The sequence below is a fragment of the Hypanus sabinus genome, chromosome 11 (assembly GCF_030144855.1).
Source record: "Hypanus sabinus isolate sHypSab1 chromosome 11, sHypSab1.hap1, whole genome shotgun sequence".
Classification (NCBI taxonomy): Eukaryota; Metazoa; Chordata; class Chondrichthyes; order Myliobatiformes; family Dasyatidae; genus Hypanus; species Hypanus sabinus.
The window spans coordinates 31,037,041-31,062,906 of NC_082716.1; the positions used below are offsets into that span (position 1 = coordinate 31,037,041).

At 39.6% G+C, this 25,866-nt stretch overlaps 1 protein-coding gene across 11 annotated transcripts in view; it reads left to right on the forward strand.

Moving 5' to 3' along the window:
* The window catches only part of LOC132401809 (CMP-N-acetylneuraminate-beta-1,4-galactoside alpha-2,3-sialyltransferase-like), a 579,106-nt gene that overhangs the window by 322,089 nt on the left and 231,151 nt on the right, over positions 1-25,866 (forward strand). The window lies entirely within an intron of this gene.

A 25,866-nucleotide genomic window follows, 5' to 3' on the forward strand; every position in this document is an offset into this window, starting at 1 on the left:
CACCCAAGGACCAGACCTATTCTTTTCCATAATTACTTAGAAACTAATAGCATTTTGATCACCAGGTGCAAAGTATTCCCCTACACAAGCCTCTGTCACCTGCCCTTCTTCATTCCCTAATAGGATCTCATGTTGAGACTTCTACTATACGCATTGATTTTTCCAAAATACATTTGACAAATTTTTTCTATCCATCTCTTTTGTGTTCTGGTAATCCCAGTCAATATGCAGAAAGTTAAAATCACCTACTATAACAACCTTATGTTTCTTGCAACAGTAGGCAATCTCTCTATAAATGTGCATGTAGACTGCATAATGTTGGAGTGGTCTATAATATAATCCTATTAACATTGTCATACTTTCTTATTCCCAATTTCTACCCATAAAGCCTCACTAGATAAGCTCACCATTCTGTCCTGTCTGAGCACTTTCATGCCATTTACCCTGACTAGTAATGCCACGCTTCCCCCCTTAATCCTTCCCAGTCTGTCACATCTAAAACAGCAGAGCACCAGAACACTGAGCTGACAATCCTACATCTCCTGTAACCAAGTCTCAATAATGGCTTGGGTTGCCGATCCATGCCCTAAGCTCATCCGCCTTTCCTAGAATACTCCTCACATTGAAATATGTACGGCTCAGAACATTAGTTCCCCCGTGCTCGACCTTTTGATTCGTGACTTTGTCAGTAGGCTTACAACATCTTTCTCTACAACCACTCCACTATCTGTTCTGGAGCTCTGTTTCCCACCCACTGCAACTTCTTTCTTTTTAGCGATTGCTTTTTTGCATCCCTCTGTAGCATAGATAGAGCCTTGATTTTAAAATCTGATTTTAAAGGTGGTCCTTCATCAATGTTCATTGAAGCGGCATTCTAGACTGAGACTTCTGTCTCAGTTGAGTAACCTCGTGTGGCTTTAGTTAATTCTTTGTTTTAAATACTCTTCTTATCTCTCTTTGTATTTATAATCTGATTAGAAGTAACTGCTTGAAATGGCATCAAAACTAAAATTGCTATTTGAGAAATATAGTGCAATCAGTGTGTGATGCAAGTTTGTGGTTGGTTTACTGATTGAATCTCTGCTTTATTGCTCTGTGATTTCTAATGGATAACTTTTGTTTCAAGTGATTACTTAACATTCACCTTCACCTCTATTATTTCTGATTTCAGAATGAAATAATGTTAACAGCACTTCCTTTGTAGTTATTTGGAGGTTCTTAGACTTTTTGCAAAAGATTTATTACATTGTACTTGGGCTGTACTGTAGGAATTACAGGATTTTGTCAGAGCAGGTCCTTCAGAGAAGAATTCCAATGAGTTATGTCACTCTGGGATTTGTCACTTTGTAACATGAGGCTAGTAGCACAGGACAAGAAGGTTAAATTCTCTCCCCCAGAAGAAAATCCTTTCATTTTTTTTCAAGTAGAGATCACTAGTTAAGAAATGTAGTTCTGTAATGATGGGAGTCCACTCATTCAGATAAGGGAATTTTATAGTGATAATTTTCATTGTGATAATATGGAATATTTGGATGGAATCTCCAAGTATTTGAGTTAGCTTATAACATGACTAAAAGAATGCTTAATCAGTATGCTGCCTCTGCGGACTTCAGTGTTTGAAAAAAAAAACTTTATTAGTGTCATTTTATACCAATGATTGCTTAAGAATGAATCCCAATTTTGTTTAGTCTGGTAAGTGGAAAGACAGGAACGATGTAAAATGGCAGGAGAAGGAAAAGTTTATGAGAGTTGGGAAAAATAAATCAGGCACAAGTGCATGAGTGGAGAGTTATCAGAGGTTGATTGGGTGAACACATTAAAAGTTATGATGGTGAATAGGCAATAGTTAGCATTTAAAGAACTTGAGCAGAAGTTGGGGAAAAAATCCTATTATGGCACACAATCCCAACTGAAAGAGATTGTGTAGCATCAATGGAAAAAAGTACAGTCGACGTTTCGGACAGTCCTGCTGACAGGTCTCAGCCCGAAACATCAACCATACTTTTCTGCCCATAGTTGCTGCCTAGCCTGCTGAGTTCCTCTAGCATTTTGTGCATTGCTTGGATTTCCAGTTTCTGCAGATTTTTTCTTGTTTATGAAAGAGATCATCCTTGGGTGACGAAAAATTAAGAGTAGAGTTAAATCCCAAGAGGAGGTGTGAGTGATGTATGTTTCACAAATGTGTATGTTACACTGATGGACGTTTGCTATTACATTGGATTTAGGCCTAAACAGCACTCTGTTCCTCAGCACCCTTGAGTAATGGTGCTAAGTGTCTAAACTGCCATAAGGAATTGTATCCACTCTTATCTCATCATGTGGATTTGTGGTTAAATCTACTGAAAGTCTTAATCTTTACTTGTTCTATTTACTATGGGAAAGTTCTTGTCTGTAAGTCACTGCACCAGAAAATGTTAACAATTTTTCATCTTGACAAATCATAGATTAGGTCAGAGAATGTTTGTGCTTTCTCAGGGCCTGTTTATTATTTTAGATATACTCAAAATTGCGCATTCTCCCAGCTGATATTAACTAGAAGTTCTTATCTGACCCTTTCACCCCAGTTTTAGAATGCCTGCAATCTTTTTTAGTGATCAGGTATTTTTTTTCTGGAAATTGTTGGAAGTCAGCTGAAAGAGCTATCCCATCTTAACCTGTGTTGCCATTACATTCATTTACAAGAACTTGTATTTAAGTGGACTCAACCTTTCCACTGACGTTTTCAGACCTTGCTGTTCAACAATAGTAAATAAAAGTGAAACTGAATATGCATTGGATGCAATACCTCTGGTTTGAACTCTAGCCTTTCAATTAGGAAGCCAACATTTCATTTATTAACCTATGTTTGCACTTAGTTAATTATAATTTTCCAATATGTGAGATGTTTGTGAATTGCTAGAGAACACATCCTTTGGTAATTGCTATATGTGACTTTGAGAAAGAGATGTTTCTCTTCCTGAAATGCTTTGTTATGTGACAAACCATTAACTGAATTAAGTGTCAGTTACCTTTTAACTGCATTAAGAGTCTATGTTTGTGGTTGCTGGAAGAAAGCATGCAAAGGCAAATCAAGTTGACTCATTCTTAAATGTGCCCCATGCATTTTGTGATCCGGTGCCAAAGACTTTGCAGGAATAAAAACATTCCAAAAAGAAAAGTGAACTTTTTAAATGTTTGTAAAACAAGTGGCCATGTCATATATATTTAAACCAGCATATTCTATTTAATCAAAGACTTTCTAGTTCTTGCCTCTTAACGAGTCTGATTTTCCAATTTCCCAGCTGGCTCTTGGTAGATACCTGCACTCTGCATTACAAAGGTATTCCATTTCTATCTTTTGCTGTACCTCAACTGGTGCTAGTGATTCTTCTACTTTCCGAAGTTCAAAGGATCCCAAAGGTCACTGAAGTCAAAGGGATAACAAAATGCAATCTTCCATCTTGCTCAGATCATTGCTGTAGTACTGTGTTTATATCACTAGAGGCCCCTGATCATCTATGGAAATCCAGATTTCTCAAAGGGATAATGTAGATCCCTGGTATTTGCATTATTCCATTTTACTTCAAGTTACTCCATAAATTGTATAGATTACAATGAATTTTGTAATTTTTTGACTAAGAAAGGAACTTACATAATTTTTGTTTGCTCTCCTCTCCCCATGTTCATTAACAACACTTAAGCTGAGTAAATTAAGCTGCATCTATATGGTCAGAGATGAATTATAATGGTTTATAACCCCATCGCACCTGAAACCAAGCTGTGATATATTTTCTTTGCCATTTTTGTTCTCAATTGAATGCCAAGGCATGGATATTGGAGATGATTTATTGTTTAATGTGGAATGTGGACATTGTTGGAAATGCCAGGATTTATTGCCCTTCCATAGGTGCCCGTGAAAAAAGAAAGCAGTTAGTTGTCAACTTGTTCATGACTTTGGAGTCGCATATAAACCAGATCAGTTAAGCGATTAAACTCAAGAGATTCTGCAGATGCTGGAAGTTCAGAGCAATGCACACGGAATGCTGGAGAAATTCAGCCGGTCAAGCAGCATCTATGGAAATAAATAAACAGTCGACATTTCAGGTCGAGTCCCTTCTGCAGGCTCGAAAGGAAAGGGGAAGATGCTAGAATAAAAAGGTGGAGGAAGGGGGAGGAAGATGGCTATAAGGTGATAGGCGAAGCCTGGTGACTGGGAAAGGTCAAGGGCTGGAGAAGAAGCAATCTGATAGGACAGGAGAATGGACCGTGACAGAAAGGGAAGAAGGAAGGCCACTAGGGAGTGGTGAGGAAAAGAGGTAAGAGGCCAGACTGGGGAATAGAAGAGGAGAATAAGGGAGGGAAATTTTTTTTTACTGAAAGGAGAAATTGATGTTTATCTCATCAAGTTGGAAGCTACCTACATGGGATATTTGTTGCTTCTCCACTCTGGAAGGTGTGTCATTGTGGCAAAAGAAGAGGCCATGGACTGACATTTTGAAAAGGGAATGGAGATAGGTATTGAAATGACTGGCCACTGGGAAAATCGCTTTTGACAAATGGATTGGAAGTGCTCAACAAAGTGGTCCCCAACTTAGGTCAGGTCTCACTTGTAGAGGAGGCTGCATTGGGAGCACCAGATACAATAGACGACCCCAAGAGATTTGCAGGTGAAGTGTTGCCTCACTTGGAAGGACAGTTTGAATGGAAGTAAGGGAGGATGTAAGTGGACAAGTATAGCGTTTCTGTCGCCTGCAGGGATAAATGTCAGGAGGGAGATTGGTGGGGAGGCACAAATGGGTAAGGGAATTGTAGAGGAAAGCGAAGGGAGGAGGGGCGGTTGCTAAATGTGTTTGGTGGTAGAGTCCGGTTGAAGACGGCAGAAGTTGCGAAGAATGATGTGTTGGGCGCGAAGGCTTGTGGGCTGGTAACTGAGGGCAAGAGGAACCCTATCCCTGTTAAGGTAGCGGGAAGCTGTGGTGAGAACAGATATCCAGGAAATGGAGGTGTTGTGGATGGGGGCAGCATCAATGATGGAGGAAGGGGACATCAGTGAACTTTATTTTACAACTATCTATATTTCATGGTTACTAATAGTAAGATTGCATTTTATTCAATGTGAATTGAATTGAAAATCTATTTCACCATTGTGGTGGTACATTTTCCAACTTACAAAAGAAGTGTTTTGTGCCATTTGATATTTCAGTGCCTTTACAACAGTCTCTCATCACTTCATTACTATCTGATCCTCCTTGTGGAGATACAATTCCCTGTCTAGATTTGCTGTGAATGAAAAAGCTGTTGTAAATATTGCATATCCGTAATTATGTTGTTTCAGCTGTGTTTAACCGTGGTAGTGTTCTTGCCTCATAATCAGTGAATTGAAGCCCTGCTCCAGAGGTTTTCAGTGCATGTTCCCCAGAGTATTTCTTGTGATAGCTTTTTAAACTATGATGTAGATTTAAAAAAGAGATTTTGGACACTCTTTGAGGGAAAATGGGATTGTTCTTACGGCATTTAGCTGAAGCCAATGTTAATTAAACATGTGACCGAGTAAACAAATGACCCGATCAGTTATCACATTTCTGCAAGGTTTATATGGTAATTCTCCCTTCATTACAATATTGACCACTATTTAAATTTACTGTACTGAATGTCACAGCGTTTTGAAAAGTGCTAGGCTTATAGAAATGCAGTATGATCCTTTTTGTTACAACATTCTTGCCAGATTACAGCTCTTAAGCAATTGGCCAGATCTTTTAAAATACTTGGCAGACTCTTTGAAAATAACATGATTCTAACATGCTAACATGGGCACAGGAATGGCATAATATCCCATTACAACCGAGTTTGATGAGAAGGAAAATGCTACCTTAGATAGCAAATCATTTACTGTTCTAGACAGCAGTCTCTACAGAGATTGACAACATATTACTCAAAATTAACAGTGGGATTAATGTCAGACCTTGAAAATTATTAACCATAAATTCTTATAATCTTTCAATGCAGATGAGCTCTCTCTCCTTTCCTACCAGAATTTAACCAAATGACTGAAGAAGAAAGTTGCCAAATTTCCTTATAGCATAGGTCATTTCAAGACCATAGCAGCACACATAAAATACTGGAGGAACTCAGCAGATCAGGCAGCATCTGTGGAAATGAATGTTTCGGGCCAAGACTGAAATTGATAAGATTATTATTTTCTCCTCCCCCTTCCCCCATTTTTGATTCCCATTCTAGCCCTTTACCTTTTTTCATCTGCATATCACTTCCCACTGGGCCCATTCCTCCTTTCCTTTCTCCTATGGTACATTCTGCTCTCCTATCAGATTCCTTCTTCTCCAGCCCTTTATCTTTCCCACCCACTTGGCTTCACCTTTCACATTCTAGCAATCCTCCTTCCCCTCTCCCAACCTCTATATTATGGCCTCTTCCTCCTTACATTTCAGTCCTGAAGAAGGGTCTCGGCCGGAAACGTTGACTGTTTATTAATTTTCGTAGATGTTGCCTGGTGTGCTGAGTTCCACCAGCATCTTGCGTGTGTTGCTTTGGATTTCTAGCACCTGCAAACTTTCTCATGTTCATGATTTGCTTTCAAGATCATGTTGGTTTACAGAGCATTCACATTCCCCACCACTTTTACCTGTGGCCTATGCAGAATCAGGTTGATTATCACCGGCATGTGCCATGAAATTTTGTTAGCTTAGCAGCAGCAGTTCAATGGAATACATCATATAAAAGAAAAATAAATAAATAAATCAACCAATCAATCAATTTCAGTATATGTATATTGGAGATTTAAAATCATGTAAAAGAATATATAATTGAAAAAGTGAGGTAGTGTGCACGGGTTCAATGCCTATTTAGGAATCAAATGGCAGAGGGGAAGAAGCTGTTCCTGAATCACTGATGTGTGCCTTCAGGTTTCGGTACCTCCTACTTGATGGTAACAAGGAGAAAAGGGCACTCTGCTTCTACCACTCACCTGCATGCTTGATGCATATACTCTGTAAAATCAACTTGAAAATACACACATCCTTAGGATGTGAGCAGAAGCCAGAGCAGCCGGAGGAAGCCGTGAAGTTGCAGGAAGATCATGCAAACTCCACCCACGTAAGCACTGTACCAGAGGTCAGGGTTGAACTGAGCTGCATCACTATGCTTTTCTCATATTAACTTTTGGTTTGTTACCCAATCACCTTTTCATTCGCTGTCCTGGTTCATGTTCCTTCTGCCAATACAGCACAGAGGTGGATGGTCCCTTTGGCCAACATGTGTATTATAAATCATCAAGTACCTATCTGTATTAATCTCATTTACCAGGGTTTGGTCCACTGCCTACTAAGCCTTGGCCATTCAATTGCTCGGCCAGATGCTTCTTAAATCTTGTCAGAGTGCCTCCCTCTGTCACCTTCTCAGTCAGTGAAATTCAAGTTGTAACCGCCCTATAGATAATAAAAAAAATCCTTACTGATCTGCATGTGAGAAGAGCCTACTAGAATACCACCAAAGATTCAGCTGACCATCAGGATCAGTGGGCTGTTGAAACAGAAATTATGGTTGGCAAGTGAAAGGAACAAATTTAACCACATTCCCTAACTTGTGGACTGATAAAGATTTATCAACTGATCTCATAATTGAACAGTGACAACAATAACACAGTCCCTGAGGCGATCTAGTCCAAAATAAAGTTCAATGCACCCTGAAGTGTGCCCACGCTTAGCTACCAGATAATTTCCCCAAAACAGTGAGCTTCAAGTTCAGGAAAAGTGGTCAGAAACCATTTCTTAAAATTTATCTACGCCTACTAGTTTCTTAATGATTTTTCCGTATGAGATCCCATCACAACTTTCTTGGTTCCAAGGAGAACAATGCAGCTGTCTATAGTCTATTCACATAACTAAGGTCTGTTGTTCTTGGAATCATTTTAGTGAATTTCTACTCCACCCTGTAAAGCCTTCTCATCTTTATTAAAATTTGATGCCAGGTTGAGAGAGAAAACACAATTTAATGATTCTCCATTACTTCCTTGTTCTTGTACACTATGCCTATGTTTATAAAGATTTAAGGTTTTTTGTGCTTTTTAATCATTCTCTTCCCCTGACTTGACAGTTTCAACCAACTATACACATATGACCCACCAAATCTCCATTCCTTTACTCCATTAAAATGTGATGTGGTCTCTGCTGGCCTCTGAAATCTGTAGTGAACAGTGGAGAACCATCTCAAAGTTCAAAGTAAATTTATTATCAAAGAACATATATGCCACATATACAACCCTGAGATTCATTTTCTTGCGGGCACAGTCAATAAATCCAATAACTATTAACAAAGTCAAAGAAAGACCACTCCAAACAGGACAGACACTAATGTGAAAAAAACAACAAGCTATGCAAATACTAAAATAAAGAAATTTTAAGCATTGATTATATATACTTGTGTAAAATGTACTTTACAATTGTGCATTTGTTCTATTATTGCCATATTGACATTGTGGCATTAAACAGAACAAATTCAAGTAAATTTTATTACTGAATTGCTAAAACTGGAAATGATTGTTTAGTAACTAACTGCAAACCTGGGTTTATACATCAAAGTTTGAGGGATTGTGTATAGTGAGAGTCCAGGGTAATAGTGGATTCCCATCTTGGGAAAATTGCCAAGAAAATTATTTTTTTTCCATTTGCAAGTCACTAGAGATAAATTTTGATAAAAGACGCCATTAAGGAAGTGAGATTGAATAAATATTTGAGTTTTGCGGAGTGTTCAGGGAATATTTTCTCAAAATGTGTTTTTGTGAATATATGTTGCATGTCTTTATAAAATACTGTAATTCAGTTGGATGATCCTCAGACCAATGCAGATGGTATGCTATTGCACAAATTAGCACAGACTATTAAGAGTGTGTAATTTGGACTTTGATGGCTCAGCATTTTATCCTGACTGCCAGTGACAGACTATGAGTTTTCTTATTCTGTGACTTTGAATGGGGTATTTTAACCTGTGGATGCTCAGGTCAAATGAAGTACATCCATTGTAGTCACAGCGGACACAACTCATTTAACACAGACTGGTGATCAAAGCTCCAATCATCTTAATCTGCAAGCTGATTGCAACACCATGCGGCAATTTGTCCAGTCAAGTAATGGGAGCTTAATGTCCATGAACAGATACCAACGGAACATTATTCCTGGAAGTAGGAAAGCATTACCTTCACCTAATTGGGACATAATTTACTCCAGAAGCATTTTGTATCAGTCTTTGGGTCTGTGGAGGTTATTTATTGTTTAAAGATGAGGATACCTTCTGTCACTTGAAAGGAGGTCAGTCGATCAGTCTTTTGGTATATGTGCTCAGAAAAACTTTAATGGCCAACCTCTTTCTACTAGGTCAAGAGAAGAACTTGTTAAAGATTTAATGATACGCATCACCAGTTCTTCAAGATTCAAGATTGTTTTAGTGTCATTCTTCAGTACAGGAGTGCAAAGGAGAACAAAATGCTTGTTACTCTGGATCTGATGTGGCATTAAAACCCCACAATGAACATACAAAACATAATAAAAAATACAATAAATACAAAAGCGATCCAATAAAATACAGTGTATAAGTAATGGACCGAGTATGACCACACATAGGTAGGATTAGCTTATATAGAGTACATAAATAGGTTGTGTGCACTTAGAGTACATAGAGTACATCGAGTGGTGGGGTATGTTAATGGGTGGAGGTGTTGATCAGCCTGGCAGCTTGGCAGAAGTAACTGTTTTTGAGTGTAGTGGTCTTGCTGTGGATGCTGCACAGCCTCTTCCCTGATGAGAGTAGGACAGACAGTGCATAAGCAGGGTGGGTGGAATCCTTCATGATATTGTTGGTCTTTCTCCAGCACTTTCTGTATATTGATGGTTGGTAGTCCTGTGATGTGTTGGGCAGTTTTTAGACTACATATTGTACTTCACATTACAGATGACAAGAGGTTTGGCCTGCTCCTCAATGTTCTGGTCATCATTGTAAAGATCGGCAAGATCTTGAGTATAATGTCCTGCTGAGGTTACTTATTGTAGTTCCTTGCCATCCTTGCTTAGCTTGGTGCGCAATATTGTCACAGAACTTACACTTGAACAATAAAAGAGGAAAAAAAAGAGGAACTAATCCAATGAAGCCATTTTGCTTGTGGTTCCTTATTCTATTGAAGTCTTTGAGGAAGTGCCAAACAGGGAAAGTTGGGGAAAACCCATTCCATACGTGCAGTAGGCTTGCATAATGGAGATTAAGAACTCCTCATTCAACCCCTTGACTGTTTCCTTCTAGTTAATAAAAATCCTGGTTGATTTCTGACTTAACTGCATGTATCAGAATCAGATTTATCTGAATCTTATTTTTTATGATGTGCAAGACAAAACTTTGTAAGTTACAAGAGTAAATAAATAATGCAAAAAAAAGAATAATGAGGTGATGTTCATAAGTTCACAGACCATTCAGAGATCTGATAACGGAGGGGAAGATGTTGGAGCCATAGAATCTAGTCGGTGCCAAACTATTTAAACTGTCTGCTCCCATCAATCTGCACTGAGACCATAGCCCTCCATACTCCTACCATCCATGTACCTCTCCAAACTTCTCTTGAACATTGAGCTTGCATGCACCACTTGCATTGTCAGCTCATTCCACACTCTCAGAACCCTCTGAATGAAGAAGTTGCCCCTCATGTTCTCTGTAAACGTTTCACCTTTCCTCTTTAACCTATGACCTCTCTTTGTAGTCTTACCAAACCTCAGTGGAAAAAGCCTGCTTGTAATTACCTTATCTATACTCCTCATAATTATATATACCTCTATCAAATCTCTTCTCAATCTTATACTTTCCAAGGAATAAAGTCCAAACATATTTAATCTTTGCACTTAACTCAGGTCCTCCAGACCCAGAAACATCCTTGTAAATTTTCTCTGTACTCTTTCAACCTTATTTACACCTTTCCTGTAGGTAGATTCAAAGGTTCAAAGGTCCAATTTAATGTCAGAGAAATGTATATAATATACAACCTGAAATGCTTTATCTTTGCAATCATCCACAAAAACAGAGAAGTGCCCCAAAGAATGAATGACAGTTAAATGTAAAAACCCCAAAGTACCCCCCCAGCTCCCCTCCCTCCTGTGCATAAGTGGCAGCGAGCAACGATTCCCCGTCCCCTACCAGCAAAAAAAGCATCAACACCCACCGCCAAGCACTCAAGCGTGAGCAAAGCAATAGCAATGACACAGCCTTGCAGTTACCCCAGAGACTTTGTGTTTCACCCTGTATTCGACATACTGCAGGCTCTCTCTCTGCCTAATGAGGGAAAAGTAAGTGTCTCTGTTTTTCCCAGTGAGTGGGGAGACATAACTAGCAACTTGCTGGTTTATGATGTTAAAAGTCTGTTTCATTGCTTTTTCCGAGCTCTGTTCCCAAAGATCTCAAAGATCCCGGATCTTTGGGCACACAGCGGTAGATTTTCTGACTTCCCTGATGACACACAGGTCTCCTGCTGCGACACCAACCCTCCATCTGCCCATCTCCAGAGCCCCTCGATCTTAGGCTTCCAAATCCGAGCCGGACTCACAAGCCGAACCCTTGCTGTGCCGAACAATAACCGGTCCTGATACCCTGTTAACAGGTCCCATTCCCGCAAGTCAGCATGTAACTGCAGGTCAGAGTCTTCAAAAGAACCCTCAAAGGGAAAAATAAAGATATTAAAGATGGAAATAGATGTTTCTGAAGATGCAAGCAAAGGAGTCACCATTTAGCTCTATCTTAACTTCACTCCGCCTCTCCCAGGTGACCAAAACTCCACACAGTACTTAAAAATTGGCCTGACCTATGTCTTATACAACTTTGTTTCTAAATCATAGAGTGTGAATCTTCAAGCTCTTGTACTTCCTCCCTGATGGTAGTAATGCAAAGTGGATATATCCAGATGGTGAGGTTTCTTTGTGGCACTGTTTCTTGAATGTATCCTCGGTGGAGGGAGTTGTGCTTGTGTTGGAGCTGGGGGATTATATAGCCCTCTGCATCTACCTGTGCATCTCTGCATTACAGCCTCCATACCAAGCTGTGATACAACCAGTCAGATTGCTATTTACCATACATCTAAAGGAACTTGTACAAGTCTTTGGTGATGTACAAATCTTCTCAAACTCCAAATGAAGCAGAGCCAGTGTTGTGCCCTTGTGGTTATTGCGTCAGTGTATTGGGTCCAGGATAGATCCTCTGAGATGTTGACGCCCAGGAACTTGAAGCTTCTAAACCTTTCCATCACTGGAAAGGACTTTATGTACTTAATGGGGACTGATAGGTACTCTCCTGACTTCCCCTTTCTGAAGTCCACAATTATTTCCTTGTTCTTGTTGATGTTGAGTGCAAGGTTGTTGTAACATTACTCAGCCAACCACTCAAACCTTTGCTCAAGTTCTCCTGGTATCTTTGTCTCCCAAAATCAATCAATCTTATATTTAAGGTTAACTGCATTTAAGGCCAAGCTGCTGTGTTCCTCCAGCTTTTTGTGTGTGTTGCTTGGATTTCATGATCATTTGCAGATTTTCCCTTGTCTGTGATTGGACTTCTACACTGCAAAGTCCCTTTCAGGGATGCTTACCCCGAAGAAGTTTAGATCTTTCTGTCTGCCTCCAGCATTTTGTATGTGTTGCTTGGATTTCCACAATCTGCAGATTTTCTCTTGTTTAAAATTAACAATTGAGTGAATGTTATTTCCAGATAGAAGCTTTAATGTTCTTCACCCTTCATGAGTGGAACTACTTGAGGGTTCCATTTCTGGAAGACTTGACATGTACTGGGTCACTACTAGAAAATTGTCTAAAACAATTTAGAATCACAACTTGCAGATAAACAGCAGACTTATAGAAGAATTTACAGTACAGTGCAAAAGTCTTAGGCACCCTAGATTTTTTGGTATGGTTTCAAAGGTGTAGCCTCCCCAGAGCCCTGATCTCTCCATCATCAGGGCTGGCTGGGGTTACTTGGAGAGACAGAAGCAAGCGAGACAACATACCGCAGGCTCTCTCTCTCCCTAATAAGGGAGAAGTAAGTATCCCTGTTTTCCCCAGTGATGCTTGGAACAACCTTACAGAGCTTGTAAAACTGTATGACAGTATACCTAAGAATATTAATGCAGTTTTAAGGGCAAAGGCGGTTCCACACAATGCTAATTTGCTTTAGCTTTTTTTTTACTGCTTACTGCTCTTTATAGTAATTTTTTTTGAGATTTAGAAACTTTTCATTTTGTTACACAGAATTTTTTACATGTACCTGAGAGTTTTGCACAGTTTTGCAGAAAGGCCGTAAACTATTCATCCAGATGTTAAGGTTCGGCTGTTACTATATTTCACATTTATAAATTAATATCACTGATGTGATGATTTAAAATGGCTTGGTTTAATCTAAGTATTATGTTCCTAAAATACAAGGTAAATAACAAAACTCCTTAACATTTTGTGGATTGAGAAATCCGTCCATCAGCTTTTCTTTCTCTATATGTTGACAATTATTAATGTCTTTCCCACAAAATCAGGGCTGTGTCGTAATGGATCAACTGACCCAGCAACCGTGCACTTCAGTAGGTCACCAGCAGTCATACTCCAGTGTGTCTCTGACCTTGATCTCTATGCCTCTGGCTTTCCTCAGCTGCTCCTCTCTGTTTCTCCAACTGATTCCAGACCCCAAGCCCACCAGCAAAGTTGTGAAAGTTACTGTAATTAACAGAGAGAAGATATTAATTGTGCCCAGGCTTCTCATTAACTTGGCCATATTTAGGATGGGGCTTTACTTTAATCATTATTCAGAGTTCAGTAATAAATAGGATGAATTAGTTATGTGGAGCACATGCAAGCACTTTTTGGTATAGCCAAGACTATTAACCCACTAAAGTGATTGTTTACACATAAATGTAATGCATAATACCATGCTGCACTTAATACCATGCATCCACATATCACCGAGACCACTTTATTTCTATCAACCGTTTTGCTGAAATCTCGTGTGGGCCATTTATTTTTGATATTTTAATTTCACATCAAATCACTTTTAACCATCAATGGATTCTGGTTAAGTAATAGGTTGATTTTTAAAGGTATTGATCCTGTTTTCAAATTGTTCCTATACTCTGCTTCTAATTTTTAAAATAATGAATTGGTTTATTATTGTTAGATGTACTAAAGTGCAGTGAAGAACTTGTCTTGCGTGTATTGCAAAAGTGCCTTGAGGTTGTACAGGTGAAACAATAACTGTGCAGAATAAAGTTGCAGTTACAGAGAAGATACAGTACAAATAGACGATAGGGGCATAGTCTAATGAGATATACTGTCAGCTCAACAATCTATTTAGAAGGGAACCCTTCAATAGTCTTATAAAGTGAGATAGAAACTTCCCTTGAGCCTAGTGGGTAAATGCTTTCAGGGTTTTGTATATTTTGCCTGATGGGTGGGGGAAGAGAGAGAATGTCTGGGGTGGGTGAGGTCTTTGATTAGGCTGGCTGCCACAGTGAGGCAGTGAGAAGTGTAGACAAAGTCCATGGAGCAGAGGTTTCTGTGGTAGACCGAGCTATGTCCACAACTCTGTGGTTTATTGCAGTCACGGGCAGAGTTGTCACCATACCACGGCAGGATGTATCCGGATGGGATGTTTTCTAGTTTGTGAAAGTCAAAGTGGACTTGCCAGCTTTCTGTACCCTCGTGAGGAAGTAGAGGCACTGTTGAGCTTCCTTGGTTGCACCAGGACAGTCTGTTAATGAAGTTGACTGCTAGGAACTTGAAGCCCTCAACCTGCTTAACCTCAGCAGTGTGGATGTTTACAGAAGCATGTGCACCCTTTCCACTCAACGATCAGCTATTTTGTTTTGCTGGCATTGAGGGAAAGGTTTTGAGACAAGTAATCTATCTAATGAATGGAGCGGAGGGAAAGGTTGTTATCATGCCAACCATGTCACTAAGTGCTCTGTCACCCTTCCTGACACACTGTTATTTGAGATATAGCCCACTATCTTGCTATCAACTGCCATTTTTGTTGTCATGCAGTCACGAGTGTATAAGGAGTAAAATGAGAGGACTTGGGCCACAGCCTTGTGGGACACCAGTGATGTGAATAATTCTAATGGAGGAGTTGCTGCCTATCCTTACTTATTGCGGTCTTTCGGTCAAGAAGTCCAGTTGCAAAGAGAGGCATTGAGTCCTGGATCTAGGAGTTTAGACATGGATCGTATTGGAAGTGGTGCGGTAATCAATAAACAATAATCCACTGTCAGTGTCTTTACAGTCCAGATGCCCCAGAGATAAGTGTAGGGTCAGGGAGATGGTACCTATTTCGATGGTAGGTGAGGTTGCCTGGGAGGCTGGAATTCATGTGTTCCATGACCTGCCTGATGTGATGGTAGATGTCAGAAATATCGTTAAGTCATTAATCAGTAGTACTTAAGCCATGTTGCCTTTTTCTTCTTGAGTACTGGGATGATAGCTTTCTTCTTAAAACAGGTGGGAACCTCAGACCAACATGAGAAGTTAAAAATGTATGCATAGCCTCTGCCTGCTGATCTCCACAGGATCTTTAGACATGGCCAGGGGCACCTCCAGACTAGATGCATCATGTGAGTTTACTCTCCAGAAGACTGATCTTAGATCCATAACTGTGACTGTGGGTACAGGCGTATTGGAGGCAGTCAGGGGAGGTGACGGCTTTGCAATCCTCTTCTGTTCAAAACATACACAGGTGTTAAGCTTATCAGGAAGGGATGTGCAGTTTGTGATGCTACCTGACTTTGTTTTGTAAGTCATTATAGCATGTAAGTCTTGCCAAAACCAACATCTAGGACTTGATTTTGGACTGATATTGTGTCTTGCCGTCCATGATAGCTTAACAGAAATTATATCTTGCTTTCTTGTCAATATCACCTGATATGAATGCCGCAGACCTAGACTTCAGTAGGGAGTTTATCTTCAATTCATGCATGGTTTTGGTTTGAGAATACCTGATTGTTCTCTTTGGTACATAGTCTTCCACGCACTTGCTGATGAAGTCTGTGATGGGAGTGACATACTCACCTCAGCTGTGTTCTGAACTTAAACCAGTCTGCTGACTCATAGCAGTCACAAAGAAGCTCATCTCTTCCCTCGATCCAGCACCAAACGACTTTTTGTACGGGATCCTCACATTTCATTTTCTGTTTGTACACAGAGGGAAGGAGGGATGATTTACCAAATATGGGTGGGTGTTCATTACGCACATTAATGGATATATAGCAACTGTTAAGGGTGGTTGGGCCCTGGTGGGACAGGAGGCATAAAAGAATGCAGTATATAGTGTTTCATTTGACCTTTGACACCTTTCTGCTTCTTCAATTCTGATTATTGCTCAATCAATCTACTATCAGCTCTTACAGCTTGGGCCACAGTTGCCAAAGTTGTATAATTCTCTCGTAAGTTTCTGTGGCTCCACTTTTTTTTTCTTTAAGCTCTATCTGCTTAACTGAGCACCTGGTGATTTGTCATACCATATCCTTGTTGCTGAGTGTCAGATTTGGTTTGATATCCCATGTTGAGATATTTTGTTACACTAAAGGCATTATCTAAAATGAACATTGTTACTGTTTGAGTGTGCATCAGTTGCAGTAATAGCTGTTAATGCCAGTGTATTTGTACATGTGCCAGAACTGGAGAAGCACAAAGATGCCAGAGGTTTGTAGGATTTTTCAATTAAGAGAGTGGCAAGGCTAAAGAGCAATTTGAAAACAAGACTAAGACTTTTAAAATTGGAAGCCAGAAATGGTTAAATGGGATTTCATGTGAATGAAGAGTGATGACTTCACACAGTACATTTACTCATTCAATGTAGCCTCATCAGGGAAAAGCTACGTTAATATAATCTTACTGAAAATTTGAATAGAGAATCTGATAACCTGCATAACTGCCACTGAATGGTTATAAGGAACATAGAATTTTTACTAGTACTTGGATCTCCTTTCACCGTTGTGCTCTAATCATCAGAAATGTTCATAACTATAGTGCAACACTATATACTGCATTCTGTTATCGCTTTTCATTCATACTGCCTCATTGTAGTGATGTGATGAAATGATCTGGATGGGTAGCATGCACAGTAAAGTTTCCTTCAGTGTATCTTAGTACATGCTGCAATAATAAGCCAATACTGTACACCAGTTGCAGTTGCTACCATCTGGGAAACAGTACTGCAGCATAAAAGCCAGGATCAACAGGCTCCGGGACAGCTTCTTCCACCGGGCCATCAGACTGATTAACTCACGCTGAGTTGAGTGTATTTCTATGTTACATTGACTGTTCTGTTTATTATAAATTACTATGATTGCACATTGCACATTTAGATGGAGACGTAACGTAAAGATTTTTACTCACGTATGTGAAGGATTAAAGAAATAAAGTCAATTCAATTCATTTCGATTCAATTAACCATATAGATTACATGAAGCTGCTTGGCCCTTTGAACCTCTGCCATCTCTCGGACCAATCCTATAACCTCACTAATTTTTACTGTCACTTATGCAATTTACTGGCCAATTAACTTAGAAGTTTGCATGTTTTTTTTGGTTATAGGTGGGTTGCCAGGGCATCCAGAGGAAAGTTGTGTGGTCAAAGGGTACCTGAGATCAGAGTTGAACTTTGTTCTCAGGCAATGTGAGGCCGCTGTGCTACCAGCTGTGTTATTGTACTGCCCTAAATCATGCTGGTATGTTCTGTCCCTCCCTGTCACATCAGCCCGGTACCATTATCTATTTTGTTAATCTGCATTATCATCGTGTTTTATCTCCTTAACTTCCTAGAATTCCTCTCAGTGGAATTCCCATTAACTATTAAGCTGAAAATTCATCTGCAATCCTAGAAACTTAGTTCACTTAGACACTGATCCCAGCTTGATTCAAGTGAAGCTGTCACAGCAAAACAAAGAACCTCTGAAGGGTCAGGACAAAAATTTAATGTTGTGAATGAGTACTTGTGATATGAAATCCAGTGTCTCATTTTCAAAGGGGAATTGGATAGATTACAGGAGAAGTTAAAACTGTAGGGATTTGGGGTATGAGTTTGTCAATGAAACTGAGTTTGATGGAGTGATTGACTTCTTCCATTTTACCCAGAAAAATATTTTCACAATTGCAGGGCATAATACTACCTGTTTTAAATATATTTATGCCATCATTTTGCTCAGTTTTACTCTTTTGAACACCAGAGAGTGGTATAAACTATACCTGCAATACTCCTACAAGCATGATATACAGTCTTTCTTAAAGTTTGTAGGAAGGAATTAGAAGAACATCTTTTTATGTAGTTAGCCAGTTGTTTATCATGTAGATTGCTGATTAGGTAGCAAATTATTTTGATTCTGTAATTTATTTAAATTGCAAAATAACCTGGAAATTTGTTTAGAGATGAAATTGTAGCTTAGCTTTGAATTGATAGGAAGTATAGGGATTGCATACCTTTTGACCATTTATAGCTTAAATGACAGCTATTGTCCGTATCCTGCAATAATCTTAGTTCAGGCTGATTAAGGCACTGGTTTGTAGGCCGCTGTACTACAGAAAACTCTCGTCAAGCCATTAACTGGAGAAAAGGTAACTGAGAAAAACACAAACACTGACACTTGGATTTGTTGCCTGTCTTTTTGTCTGGAATATTTGAATTGTTTTGATGTTATTGCTGTCAGACATACTTACTGTGTGGCATAGGCCTGTTTACTGAAGTGGAACCTTTGCTTCAAAGCTGTGTTAACAAAGTGCTTATACAGCTGCTTTATTCAACTCTGTCACGCTATCTCGTAGTGATTTCAGGCACAATTTATTACCAAACATTCAACCTTTTGAGGTTCAGCGTTTTACTCTGTATACTAACCTTCAATGTCATCATGAGTTGTTTGCAGGATGGATTATATTGTTGAAGTTGGTTTTTATTTACTTAAGACTAATCATGTCACCAAAATGCGAAACTGCTTGGTATAAGTGAACACCAAACAAGGACCAATAAAATCCAAACTAAAGTTTATCTCATTTTAATATTGTATACAGTGGCCACATTTATGTTAGAGTGATATTTTTGTTTAAGAGCTGAAATTTTATTCTTTTGAACTACATGTTATATCCTTCCTGGCAATGTTTAGAAGTCCAGGATGTTACTTTGCAAAGGGACATGGAATGTTGGTACTTGGGAAGAAAGTTATGAAGATCTCAAATTTGATGAAGTCTGAAAGAAAGCTACTAAAAGAACTCAATAAAATAAAATGATGTCTTCTGACCAGCTTTGGGGTAATAAAGAGTTATCTTTTCCTTGCTTGTAGTTGAATTAATTGTTCTGCTGAAAAGCTACATTTACATATAAAAGTAATTCTGTTAAGTAATTCCAACAATATCATAAAAGCTTTAATGTGCTTTGAAATTACATTGGGCAAATGAAAGGAATGGTTTGGCTTTGATATTTCAAGAAAGTGATTGAGAAGTATTCATTCAAGTATTTTCAAAGCTGTGGATACCAGTTGATGAAACCACTTTGGTACAATTGATTTGCCAAACTTAGACACTGTGGAAAAACAATAATCACATATGTCCTTGACTTACTAAGTCCAAAACGGAAAAAGTACAAATAAAAGTGCTGTTTTGTTTTGAATTAGGTTGCATCAGATGATAGATTATTGGTGGTCATAGCTAAACTGATATAATCCAATTTTATGGAAATGATAATGAGCTCTTAATGTGTTTGAGCAATGGTAGATTCTTAAGTCTACTTCACTGCTGAAGTATGCTGGTATAACCATTCTTGTCATTTTTAAGGCTAAGATTGCAGAGTTGAAGCAATCCGTTTGCTGGTGTTGAATAAACCATCAATTATTATAGTATAATTTTTACAGCGAAGAATAAAAACTACAGAGATAGTGTAAGATATATGTCAAAATCAGAATCAGGCTTATTACCACCACCATATGTCATGAAATTTGTTAACTTAGCAGCAGCAGTTAATGCAATACATAATATAGGAGAAAAAAAATAAAATAATAATAATACTAAATACGTTTGTAAATAAGTAAATCAATATACAGTGTATGTATATTGAATAGATTAAAATTGTGCAAAAAACAAATAGTTGTATATTAAAAAAGTGAGGTAGTGTTCGTGGGTTCAATGTCCATTTAGGAAACAGGTGGTGTGTATTATCAGTCTGAGGGTGCTAAATATTTCTTTAATGATTTCATTTTTTGTTCATGTTACTATCCTGACTAGTTTAGTAGTGTCTTTCTATAACAGCAAATTTCAGAGTAAGGCGTTTAATAGAAAATGACGAAGGATATTGGCTGGCAGTAAAATCTGTTTTATGAATTAAATATCTTTGTTGATAGTTTGATTTCTGACTATTGTTTGAAAACTGAATGAAGGAGATCCTGAGACATGATGTTAGAGTCAGTGAAATTTAGATTCCATGCCTGAATTAGAATAACAAATGCTGGGTGTGATCCCAGTCAACTCCAGTCAGGGACAGCAAGACTAAGATTCGATTGAATATGAGATGAAATAAATAAAGCCATGCAAACCATTGAATTTTCAGACAAGTAATCTATCTAAAGAATGGAGCGGATGGAAGAAAAAGATTATGCTATAAATTGATCTGGACCTGGCAAATAAATCAGAGAACTCAAAAAATAAAGGTCATGTTATATCTCATTTATGGCAAAGGGAGGGGATTGTATACCTAATAAAAAACAAAAATCTAAAATTAAACCCGAGAGAGAATGTATTAGATACTTGATAGGTATATTTCAACCTGCCTAGGAATGAAACAGACAGCTGTTATTGATTCTTTTCACTCAACCAGAAATTGGGGGAATTCTTCATTACTCCTTCAACAGAGAAAGCAGATAATTGCAATTTTATAAATTTTTGAATTCACTAATCAAAGATTGGATTATTTCTGGAATCCGGAAGTCCAGCCGGAGAGAATTGTCGTGACTGACTTAAACTGAGCCACATGAAGTTGTAACTGGAAAATATTAAAGTCTTTATTCACATAGCAGACCTTCAGGAGAGTGCAAGAGAACCTCACTCTCCTGACAGGATGTTTTATACTTCTCAAACGCAAAGGTAACGAGGAATGATAAACTACAGTTTCATTTGCTATAATCAACTACGTAAATTTAACATTTTGAATACAGTAATGTAAATTTTCAAAATAACATTTTTATAATGGCAACAGAATCCAACTAGCAGAACTGCTTTCGACATTGGTGACTAGAAACTCCAGACATCCAAAATTGACAAAATCGCAATTATCTGCTTTCTCTGTCTCAAGATGAAGCCACACTCAGGTTGGAGGAACAACACCTTATATACCGGCTGGGTAGCCTCCAACCTGATGGCATGAACATTGACTTCTCTAACTTTTGTTAATGCCCCTCCTCCCCTTCTTACCCCATCCCTTATATAATTTTTTTTTGTTTCTTTCCCCCCTCCCTTTTTTTCTTTCTCTCTCTGCCCATCACTCTGCCTGTTTTCCATCTCCCTCTGGTGCTCCCCTCCCCCTTTCTTTCTCCCTAGGCCTCCCATCCCATGATGCTTTCCCTTCTCTAGCTCTGTATCCCTTTTGCCAATCACCTTTCTGGCTCTCAGCTTCACCCCACTCCCTCCGGTCTTCTCCTATCATTTCGCATTTCCCCCTCCCCCTCCTACTTTCAAATTTCTTACTAACTTTCCTTTCGGTTAGTCCTGACGAAGGGTCTCAGCCTGAAACGTCGACATTGCTTCTCCTTATAGATGCTGGCTGGCCTGCTGCATTCCACCAGTATTTTGTGTGTGTTGCTTGAATTTCCAGCATCTGCAGATTTCCTTATGTTGACCCAAAATACATCCCTTTTGTTACAGTGTAGAGGGATGGTTCCATGAATACACAGCTAACTAGAAGGTTAAATGAAAAAAATAGACCTATCCTGAACTATACATCATTAAATGGTAGGGATACGCTTTGAACAATGTGCTAATAGCAGAATCTCTGTCTCCCCCTATGTAGGAATAGTGTGGCAGAGGCAGAATCATAATTTGATGGAATTGATGGCTTTGTGGCGAAGTTGGCAAAGAATACACAGATAGGTGGAGCGGCAGGTAGTGTTGAGGCACAGAGTGTGGAGAAGCTTTTAGGCAGATGAGAATGGGCAAAGATGTGTCAGGTGGAATACAGTGTAGGGAAGTGCATTGTTAATGCACATTGACTGAAGGAATAAAAACATAGACTATTTTCTCAATGGGTAGAAAATTCACAGATCGGAGGTGGAAAGAGACCTTGGAGTCCTCATGCAGGATTCCCTAAAGGTTAATTTACAGGTTGGGTGAGTGGTAAGGAAGACAAATACAAAGTCAGCATTAATTTCATAAGGTCTAGAGTATAAAAGCAAGAACGTAATGCTGAGGACTTATAAGGCTTTGGACAGACTGCACTTGGAATATTGTGAGCAGTTTTGGGCTCCTTATCTAAGAAAGGATGAGCTGACAGTCCAGAAGAAGTTCACGAGAATGATCCTGGGAATGTGAGGTTTAATGTATGAGATGGTTCTGGGCCTGTACTCACTGGAGTTTAGAAGAATGAGGGGGATCTCAGTGAAACCTGTTGAATATGAAAGAACTAGATAGTGTGAGTGTGGAGAGGATGTTTCCTACTGTGGGGAAATCAAGGACAAGAGGGTACAACCTGAGATTAGAAGGACAACCCTTTAGAACAGAGGTGAGGAGGAATTTCTTCAGCCAGAGCACGGTGAATCTGTGGAATTCAATGGCACACATGTACATGGAGGCCAAGTCATTGGGCATACTTAAAACAGAGGTTGATAGGTTCTTGATTAGTAAGGTTACGCATGATGGGTTGAGGAGTCCTGATAAAGGACATTGGCCCAAAATGTTGACTCTTATTCCTCTCCATAGATCTTCTGAGTACCAAAAACATTTTGTGTGACTGAATCAGAATGATTGGTTTCAGTATCCCCAATATATCATTTGGAAGTACAGAAGTTTGTAGGTCATGTTACAGCGGTGTAAAATTTGGTTCAGCCACATTTGGAGTATTGTGTGCATTGCAATACAGGAAGGGTGTGAGGATTTGGGGACAGTGCAGAAGAGGTTCACCATGAAGTTGTCTAGATTAGAGGGTGTTAACTGGAAGAAATTTTTCTCTGGTACGCTGGAGGCTGAATGGTCCTGAGAGAAATATGTTAAATTATGAGCTGTAGATAAGGAAGACAAATAAAATCTTTTCCCCAATGTGGAAATGTCAAATGCTAGAGAACACACATTTAAGGAGAGAGGAGAAACATTTAAAGGAGATTTGTGAGAAGAGAAGTAGCTGTTCTTGAACATGGTGGCGTGGACCATCAGGCTTCTGTACCTTCTGTCCAAAGGTAGTTGCAAGAAAATGGCATGGGCCAAATGGAAGGGAACTTTGATGATGGATGTTGCTTTCTTGAGGCTGTACCAGAAGAAAAAGTAACATCTAAAAAAAATTATAAATGCACATCTGGCTCTGAGGCTCAGAGGGAATGGGTGCGGGTCAGACATTTGAACTATTTCCTAGTGTCTCTTCTGCAGCCATAGAATATCCTGTCGGTCCCTCTCACTATTGAGTGCCCTAGCACTGACCATGGGCGCAGTAAAGATAGTCCAAAGATGTTAAAAGACTATAAGTTCGAAAGAAACCCCCACAGTTTCCACAAGTCCTCAGGGTCCCCGATTGACTCGTCATCCCATGCTGGCGGCAGAAGGGAATACCCCTGCTATGGACTTCCACAGCGCCACCCAACTCAGCCTCGCAGCGGACTCCAAGTCCGTCGAACCTCCGAGCCTCCGACCATTCCCTCCGGCACAGCTTCTCCGAGCACCATCCTCTGCCGAGTGTGTTAAGACAGTCCCACCAACAGGCATCGGCAACGCGACCCCGAGGACTGGGGGCCTGTTCTTCCCAGCAGAGACCTGGACCTCACAGCAGCAGCAGCAACGAAGAAGGGCTTCCTGGAGATTTTCAGATGTTCCTCTGTGCTCCCACGTCCGTTTTTCATCCGATTATGATTGCGCATGGCACGGCACCTGGCTTCACAAATAACAGATAATCAGCTCCGGAGTGGCCGCTGCAAGCTGCGTCGCGCCACCATCTTAGAGTAGAGTTGTTGAATTGTTGAGTAAGAACACCATAATTGTAATAACACAAGTATTGTAATAATCATTTTGATAAATGTAAATTATTAACAGCTTTATTGCTTAAATGGCTTTGGCAAAATACAATATCAGATCTATTTTCTGCTTTTGTACTGATTCTCCTCAGCTTGCTCGTTTTCTGATTCTCCTCTAAACTTTTTAAAAGCATCTCCTTCCTGAAAGTGAGGAGTTTCTATTTGTACATTCTGATCTAAAATAAATCAGTAGAGTGGCGTACATGGACCTTTTCAGGACTCCCAAAGTGGGCCATGTTCACAGTTTTGGAAGCTCTTCTTGATTCGATTAGGGTTCAATTCTTCTAATCAATCAACACCCGAATGTTTACCTGATGAGCATTAGAATCTCACCGATCGATGAGCATCAGCGAACTGGGTCGAGGTAAATCCTGCAGGGACTGGATAGAAGCATTTCATAAGCCAAGTATGTCATAATGGTGAGCCTTCACCTTTCCCACCCACCTGGCTTCACCTATCACCTTCTAGCTAGTCCTCCTCCTCCTCCACTCCCTTTTTTTATTCTGGAACCTTACTCCTTCCTTTCCAGTCCTGAAGAAGGGTCCGGGCCCGAAACATCAGCTATTTATTTATTTCCACAGATGCTGCTGGACCTGCTGAGTTCCTCCAGAATTATGTGTCTGTTCCTTCATCTCCATGCTGCCGTCAGCCAAGAGGTAGAGAGGCTTGAAGACTTACCCCCTAAGGTTCAACAGCAATTCCTTCCCCACAATCATCATATTCTTCAGCTGGCCTGAAAATCTGTTGCATGACCAAGGACTTATTTTCACTCTTGCTCTAACTTTATTATGTTTTATTCTATTTATTTTATCATGTAGATTACATGCAATTCATGGTATTTATTTATTTGTTTGTTTAAATGCAGCCCTTCAGGCCCTTTGAGCCATGCTGCCTAGCAACCCACCTATTTAGTCCTAACCGAATCACGGGACAATTTAAAATAACCAGTTCAACTACTAACACATATAGGCATCTGTTAATCTCGAGAGACCATGGATTTGTGCCTTGGAAAGTTTCCAGGGTGCAGGCCTGGGCAGGGTTGTATCGTGCTGCAAGTCTCCCCTTTCCACGCCACTGATGTTGTCTAAGGGAAGGGCAAGGGCCGATACAGCTTAGCACTGGTGTAGTCGCAGAGCAATGTGTGGTTAAGTACCTTGCTCAAGGACACAACACGCTGCCTTAGCTGAGTCTCAAACTAGTGACCTTCAGAGCACTAGACCAACACCTTAACCACTTGGCCACATGCCAACAAATGCATCCTTGTAATGTGGCAAGAAACTGGAGCACTTGGAGGAAACCATTATGGTCATAGGGAGAACGTACAAACTTCTTACAGACTGCGGCGGGGATTGAACCTGAGTTGCTGGTACTGTAAAGTGCTGTAGAAAGCTGATTTTCGTGGTACTTGTACTGAGGGTATGTGTGCCTACAGCATAAACTTGAACTGGAATGTGGGAATGTGGCATTGCATTTAATTTTTTAAAAACTGGATTTCTCTGTTTGCATTGGAACAACTTGCTAATTGTGGTGGTATTAAATCCTATATCTTTAAAAAATTGATCAAGGTGGACCGAATTATATTCTGAACAGTAATGCTCTGTTTTATATCAAGTTGGCACCACAAGTAAT